This window comes from Macadamia integrifolia, chromosome 1 (assembly GCF_013358625.1).
Source record: "Macadamia integrifolia cultivar HAES 741 chromosome 1, SCU_Mint_v3, whole genome shotgun sequence".
NCBI lineage: Eukaryota > Viridiplantae > Streptophyta > Magnoliopsida > Proteales > Proteaceae > Macadamia > Macadamia integrifolia.
This window is the reverse complement of record NC_056557.1, coordinates 18067795-18073687: the sequence shown is the minus strand read 5'-3', so window position 1 is coordinate 18073687 and position 5893 is coordinate 18067795. Positions and strand designations below refer to the sequence as shown.

The 5893-nt window shown below is 35.0% G+C and overlaps 1 long non-coding RNA gene across 1 annotated transcript; it reads right to left on the bottom strand.

Annotated features, from left to right (window-relative positions):
• Window positions 1–2590: 2590 nt before the first annotated feature.
• On the bottom strand, window positions 2591–5383 carry LOC122087942. The gene is made up of 3 exons (XR_006142927.1): window positions 5271–5383; window positions 5099–5162; window positions 2591–2641 (listed from the first exon to the last, which is right to left on the bottom strand). It is a non-coding gene; the product is annotated as an uncharacterized LOC122087942 (long non-coding RNA).
• Window positions 5384–5893: the final 510 nt, after the last annotated feature.

The following is a 5893-nucleotide window of genomic DNA, read 5'->3' as shown; positions in this document are numbered from 1 at the left end:
AGGTATCCATGATAATTTCTCTTCTAATGTCCATCCTTTTTACAGTAAAAACAAGGTCCCTTCTCAGGTTTTTTGCCCTTCTCTACTCCCTTACTAGCCACCTTAAGGGTCTTACCCTTATTGGTCTTCTTCTTCTTCTTACCTTTCGGTTTAGAGGAAGAAGGCTTCTCTTCAATAGACAAGACCTCAAGCTTTTGCTTCTTATGTGCCGCCTCTACTTCTTGCAACATGTTACCTAGCTCTGGAAGCTCTATGAAAATTTTATTCATATTATAATTACAAATAAAAGATCCATAGATTTCCTAAGACAGTGAGTAGAGTATGACATCTGTTTTATAGTTCAGCTTAAAAGATGTCCCCAAGGTTTCTAGTTCTTGGAATAGATTCTGTAATTTCATCACATGGTCGATAACTGAAATCCCTGAAGTCATCTTAGTGCTGTGGAGGAGAGTGACAAGATGATGATGTGCATATCTGTTTTGTTTACCATACAGCTTCTTCAACTCCTCTAACATGTCTTTAGCAAAACTTAGATCCTTTACAGAATCCTTAATGGTCTTGTCTATTGAATTCAAAACAAGGAGCTTAGCCTTAGAATTATTTTATTGAAACAACTCATAGATAGCTTTCTCCTCGCCCTCCATAGTGTCAGGGAATGAATGTTCTTCATCTTCTATGATAGAAATTAGACATTCTGCAGTTAGGAGCAATTTAATGTTCCTCCTCCAGTCAACATAGTTGGGTCCAGTCAGGATATGGTCTTTAATGAGGGTAGTGTAGTTCATTTAACTTGACATATTGAATATCTATATAATGTATAAGGAAAAATTAGCATGATTAATATTGTTAAAAAAAAGGGGCAAGTCTAAATACAACGATTACCCACACCTTAACTTCCCTTTAGCTATGAGGTGTGATTGAAACATCTCGACCCTTATGCATATGACTTAGCCTATCAGAGTTCATCATATATAATTTGGTTGAGTGGACTATTCTATCCGTCTCGAAGACTTTCAATACTTTTTAGCCACTTGAGTGTTATGTCCATTCCTATCGGTTAACATACACTCAAGTTAAGTGTATACCCTTTGTTTCAGAGTGAATCATAGCATCATGGGCTAGTGTCTACTATCGCAGTATACCTCCCACTAACCATGTTCTCTACTTATCACATATGAGATAAATGAAGATAGTCTCAGAGAACTACTCAAGCATTATCCTATCGGTATCTGCAAAAGTAGATCAATGTGACCTCTACATTTACCAACTAAGGGAGGCCATGAAAATCCCACAAGTTTAGGTTTTCTATATCACACTAGCTTTTAATTTTAGGGAAACGGGAACAGTCATCTCTTCTAAAAACACAATAGGGTGATAATATTACCATACATCATATGTAATTAGGAATCATAAAATAATCACCCAAATGAAATATAAAACAAAGCCTAGTGGTTATGAAATAGCATCTAGAATCAGATTGACTTTGTCATCATATGCAAGTCATTTTGATTTCAAGATGGGTGGGAGTAACATAGCCTCTTTAATTATTCTCACACATCATAATTATGTGATAATGCAATGCAAATAATTATAACTAAGATAACTTTTACATTGAAATAAAACAAAAAACTTGCTTCTCCATTTCCCGTCGCTTCCTCTAAGCAATCTCCTTCTCCAATCTTTTCACGATTAAATAAAAATAAAATTTCTAATTCTATTACATTCCAATAAAAATAAATAAACCTTGGGAAAACAACCCACCATTTGGGCTGCCCACGGTGAGTACATATTTTTATAAAAATAGAAAGGGGGGAGAGAGAGAGAGAGAGGGAGAGAGAAATAAAATACAAACCACCACATAAATGCATGCCATGCTATCCATATATCCATTATCATGGTCCATTTTAATTTCCATAGTCACTAACAATATCATATCCATGACACATATTATGTATTTGATCATTTCAATTTCATTCCCATAATGTGAAAAAATAACAATTATAAAAACCACATAAAATTTTACTAAGGCTCCGTTTGGTATCGTTTTTGTTCCAAAAACTCCGTTTCATGTCAGAAACGGAAATTTCAGTTTCTGTGTCAAAACGCCGTTTTTAAACGATTTAGGGTTGTTTGGTGAATCTGTTTCTAGAACAGTTTCAGAACCAAGAAACGACATTTCTACCGTTTGGTAATGCTTGTTTCAGAAACGGTTTTTTTTTTCTTTTCTTTTAAGTCAATAATTACAAAAATAACATTAAAATACTATAAGCATATAAATTTTTTTGGGACAATAAAATATTACACACCAATGAAAAAAAACATGGTTTCCAAAGGATGAATAAAATACAGTATTAACAATGCCTTGTGCAAGTTAACTATTACATAATTCCCCAAATTTTCACTTTTTTTTCAAGTCTAAAGACTTGAATGCATGGAGGATGTCTTTCATCTTATTTGTTTGGTCCTCTAATCCTTTAAGTGTCCCTTCCAGATATCCTTTCATGTACTCATTCGAAACGGAAAGTGGTCTGGATGATGTTGATGTTGAGCTTGAGCTTTCTGAACATAATGTATGTTGTATGGTAGAGATATGTGTTTCATCTTTCAACCATACAAACATACCACATCCACGGTTATCAGCCTATATCAAATAATAGATGTGATTAGGGTCATTGAAATTTAACATCGAATTAAACAAAAATCATAAATTATCTATAGGTATAGGTCAATCGTAGAAATAAATTACCCCAGTTGAACTTGGGCAACATAGAAAATACTGTCCCTTGTTCGGACCTTTCATCGCAGTTCGTACTTTGCATTGACCTTTACCACATCTACATAGATGTAGTTGGTCCACCCACATGAAAAAATTACATGAATCTTCACACTTAAAGAATTCTCTTCCAATATTTTTACCCGACTTGGTTGTATATTTACCACAACTCTTCCCACAAATTTCACAAGTTGTTATAGAAGAAGTCATCTGTAATAGAAATTTATTTATCAAAAAAGTTAATATAGCATCCAAATATATGACATTCATAATAATATATCAACTTGTACCACATATATAAATGTACTATAAAACAAGTACAATGTGGGTTAAAACATCAATTTAGGTTTTCAGTTTTGGCAAAATAGTTATCGGTTTTAGTTTTCAACTAGTTCTGGCATCCTTTGCTGTCTAGCCATTGCATTTGTAATTCTTAGCCTAGTGGCATTCATCTCTTTTGCTCGATTTCGTTGACTTGATTGTATTGTAGAATGATCAACGAAATCTTCATGTGGCGGATTCAAGTCATCTTCTGCAACTTTTAAATCATCGCTCATCCCCAAGAATTCTGCATCAACAATATGCTCTTCTCGAATATAGTTGCCTCTTAAATCTATCTTTTTCCTCAAACTAAGACACTCAAAATAGAACATAAACTTCTGGAAGAAGCCAAAGTTTGAGAACGAGAATCAGTCCTAATCAAACTTCATTGATAAAAGAATAGAAAAACGTGCATGACACTATGAGCTATAAACAGATTTTCCACAAATATATAAAATCAGTCTCACAGGTGGAATTACTGGGTTCCACCCATATTACACACTGGAGAAGTACATAGGTAGCTTTGCTGGGGACTGAGGTTGATGAAAAATCATCTCAAATATAGCACTCATATATGCTGAGCACAAAAGTGTTCAACAGGAATCCAAAACAAACAAAATTTCAACAGTTGTCAAAGTGATCTGTATACTACAATGAGATGTAATTTTTGCTAGAATTAACAGGATGATAGACTGGACAACAAATCTCACTAAAACTGACAAATTCAGGCCAACCAAAAAACCACCAATCTATTATGCCCTTATTAGTTTCAGAAAACCAGTATACTTCAAAATGCCATAAAAATTCAGTGAAAGCACCAATAATTATGAAATTATAGGGTCTACTAGAGACTTATACATTAAAACAACCACTAAGACTAACCCTAACTTTAGGCATCGTAAATTTACCCTACAATTTCACCATAATTTTCATCATAACAAATTAAGGATGAATTATCATAAATTTATCACTAAATTCACAGATAAATTTTGGGTCAATTATCAAAATATTCAGAGACAAGGAAAATTTATACACGTAGAAGTTTTATAGCTCACAATAAGACTGAAAATCAAGGTCATGTACTCTATGTTAACACCTTTTATGCATGTGTCTTGAACAAACTTGAAATAAAAGCACAAGATAGAACCTTCTAACATAACCATATTACTCCCTATTGAGCTCAGAAACTAAAACCAGCAAGAAGAATAAAAATATGAATTGATTCTCATTCACTGATATCATCCTCCACTAGAGAAAATCCAATACATGCTGAAGTTCTTGGGTTTCCAAATAACATGCAGATATCTCCAAGGAACACCTGAACCAGAACTCAGCCACTTGATGTCCAGAGTAGAATCACTCTAAAATCATAATACCCAACCTTCCCTAAGAAGATACAATTTCCAGGCCTTCAATAAGTACCTTCAGATCTGTTGAGATTGACTCATAGACACCAACAGGACCAGGGGAGGGAAACACACATAATATAACCTTCATGGTCTCTAAAAATCCAGACAATACCAGTTGGACAGTACCATAGGAGCTAACATTAAAATTTGGTTTGAGAACAGTTGGTGGGGGGAGGAATCCAATCACGATGTGCGTGGAAGCAGAGTCATATAAGAGGGACTGATGTCATGATGCCCACTGTCTTCTGAAATAATTGATTCGAATCCCATGAAGGATTTATATGATAAGGAAATTATGCTAGGGGAACCACTGTCTTCTGATGATTGTTTTAGTAGTAGTCAGGGAAAATTCACTGGTTGTGCTCTGACATAATTCTATAGTTGTAATCACAGAGCAGGATGAATCAGAAACACTTGAATATATTCATATGGATCCAACATATTTACTGTTGGGGTTCATTGGTACTGATTTGTGGTTTTCAGATGAGTGATTAGTGTCAAACAGTGTCGGAAAAGCATCATCTTGGAATCAACAGAGGCTATACAAGATCGAGAAGAGAAGAAGAAGAAATAGAAGAGAAGAAGAAGACGTTACCTCTCTGTATGAGCTATACGATAGGTGGTCTAGAAAAACCCTAAAATTTGTCCCAATACCTGCTCTGTGATTACAATAGATGAAGAAGAAGGAGAAGAGGTTAGAATAGAAGAAGAAAGAGGTTAAAAGAGATGAAAAGAAGAAGGAGAAGAAGAGCCGAAATCAAAGTTACCTGCAGAGGAGATTTCACAAGGGGGCGAGCTCCTGTTTCTTCTTCTCTCCTCTCCCTATGCGAGTTCCAAAAGATATTCGAAACCAGAACTTTGTGAAGCTTATCGATCTCTGTCTCTGGAAGAAAAGAAGAAATGAAGAAGAAGGAGAAAAAAAACACTAAATTTGTTCCAATACCTCTATGTGATTACAATAGATGAAGAAGAAGAAGAGGTTGAATAGAAGAAGAAAAGAAGAAATGAAGAAGAAGAAGAAGGAGAAGAAGGAGAAGAGGCGAAGAAGTTACCTGAGGTGGAGAAATTGCAGTTCGAGCATGGATGTGAGCTGGGTTCTCTCTTCTTTCCTCTCTGCTCTCCTCTCTCTATCGCGGACAATCGGGAACGGTCATTTCAAATTATATTAATTTGAAACGAAACATGGCCAACAGAACAGCCTCCGAGAGTTTCGAAAAATCGACCCAATTTCGTTTTTTAGACACTGACAGTTTCAAAAAAACTGAAACGGAGCCTAAACATACCAAACGGTTTTCTGCGTTTTTTTGTTCTATTAACACGAAAAAATGCTAGAAATGTTTTTTATGAACTATACCAAATGGGCTCTTAGACAATATAGAAGGATGATCTC